The sequence below is a fragment of the Mytilus edulis genome, chromosome 2, assembly GCF_963676685.1.
Source record: "Mytilus edulis chromosome 2, xbMytEdul2.2, whole genome shotgun sequence".
NCBI classification, from domain to species: Eukaryota; Metazoa; Mollusca; class Bivalvia; order Mytilida; family Mytilidae; genus Mytilus; species Mytilus edulis.
Window position 1 is genome coordinate 77,361,288 of NC_092345.1, and position 2,179 is coordinate 77,363,466.

The following is a 2,179-nucleotide window of genomic DNA, read 5'->3' on the forward strand; positions in this document are numbered from 1 at the left end:
AGTTAGAAAGGTTGTAGCACCTGACAGTACAGTTGTACCAGGATACAGTGAGCTTATCCTGGAGGCATATATAGAGAAAACAGATTTAGACGGTTGGTTGTCTCATCAAGAATAGAACCTTCTGCTGATGTTATGGAGAAGTCATCTCTAATAATTACTACCTGTTTAGTTGATCTTGTTGGTCATGTGATGAGTAAAATTACACTTGTGAACCCTTTTATGAATGAAGTGACCATACATAAAAACACGGTTATTGGTACTGCACGTTTAATGGAATTTGAAGTTATATATTTGGTGAATGTCAAAGATAACTCTGAGAATGAAACATCCAGACACTTGAGTGTTCGACGATTAGCACTAGATCAGCATAAAGATACCATGTCTGTTTCTAAGATCCCAGCATTTAGTGAATCTGTAACTAGGACGAGGCCCGAGCCTGAACCTCCTCCTTTGCAGATTAGCCTTTTAGTTTTGCTGACGGCTTTAACATGTTTAACATGACATCACTTTTGTCACTTATTCTGTTTACCATCATTCACCTCTGATATTGCTAGCTGTACCATCATCTTTTTACTACTACATTTAGTCCTGCCGGCTCTTTATGATGAAGAAAACTTGATTAGATACCTCAATTACTTGGAATTAGTCACATACCATCTCCACATAAACATCCTGCTGACCCATTTTTCTAGTCAATACCTATAGACGTCCCTGTTTCCCTCTGATGTAGAATTTCGTCCCCAGGAGAACCGTATCCTCGTCCAGGAAAGTGAAGTCCAGCGTACAAAGACCCCTACAGAAGAAGACCAGAAGATAGATTATATATTTTTAATGGTACTGATGGTTATATATATTTTTATGTATTTTAAATTTCAATTACTTAAGTAATTGTTTTGGTACTGTTACTGAGATTGTCCAGTAATAATAGTTGCCATTTTTAGTGCTAGCAAAAATCTAACACTAATTAGCTTGTATTTTAAGTATTTAGCTTTTCAAAATTTTTATGAGGTATAAGGAATCCTTGACCTTATACCTTAAATCCAGTATGGTAGTCAGTAAATTTATGTTTGTTGGTTAATTTTTGAAATGTGTTGTAGGATTAGACATTCTGAAAATGTAAATCCTCAGATGGGTAGATTTTTTAATTAATATTGCTATTGTTATATGAATGTTGATAGCGATATTAATGTGTTGCTATATTTTTACAAGTTGTATCTTGTAATTTTTATTGTACTTTGCCGAAGTTCTCTTCTAGAGATTAAATGTATCTGTGTGTAAGTACTAAGTGCTGTTGCTTACAAGTAACTTATCTATTGTTAAATAATTCTAGTCAAGGTTGAGGTTTTAAAGTTTAAAGTTTGTTATTGTTGAAATTATATTTTCTTTATAATATGAGCATAATAATTCACGATAATTTTGTGTTTTCGTGAGGACACTGAAAACTAAAGTGGGGAGCCAATGTAATGACTTGGCCAAGCGAAATTCCTTGGAAAACATGTGTATTTTCATTCAAGCACCTGTTATCGGCTATGATTCGATTTTGGGCTATTTTAAAGTTTGACACCGGTTCTCACCTTTTTAATTCAATTCATTATGCTTTCAGTGTTCTATGTAATCCGTTTTTCAAGTGTAAAACCATTTTTATTGTTGTATAATTGAGATAACTTATGTAGTTAACTTTCACTTTCACTTCAGTTGCCATTACCGGCACAATGATTTTTGTGTATTGATTATGCAAATGAGGTGAACTGTGTGAAACCTCAGGTGAACTTTATGTACCACTAGCGTAAGACAGTGTATGAATACTATAGCGGTTGTAGATCGATTATTACAAGATTATTGTATTAAAACTATTTTAATTGTGGTTGAAAATTGTACTAAGATGATTTTTATGTTCTGTAAACATGTTGTTTACGTTTTTATGTACTTAATTCTAGCTATCGGGGATTCTTTTCGTACTTGTCAGGCCCGTTCCCAGTTACCCGTTCGTTACCCCGTTAAGAACCGTTCGTTACCCCGATAGCTTCATCGGGGTATAAAAAGCTTGCACGCGTTCATCAGGGGCTCTTCCTACCTTGTCAGTCTTTGAGAGACGTTGCTTTATTTTCGGTTAGTCATCAAATTTAGCAGACGCTGGTATTTTATCCCGTATTTCATGAGATTTTAAGCGGTTTTACTG

At 34.6% G+C, this 2,179-nt stretch overlaps 1 long non-coding RNA gene across 1 annotated transcript; it reads right to left on the bottom strand.

Moving 5' to 3' along the window:
- Window positions 1-250: 250 nt before the first annotated feature.
- Window positions 251-1,713, bottom strand: LOC139513011 (uncharacterized). The gene is made up of 2 exons (XR_011662371.1): window positions 1,575-1,713; window positions 251-793 (listed from the first exon to the last, which is right to left on the bottom strand). It is a non-coding gene; the product is annotated as an uncharacterized lncRNA (long non-coding RNA).
- Window positions 1,714-2,179: the final 466 nt, after the last annotated feature.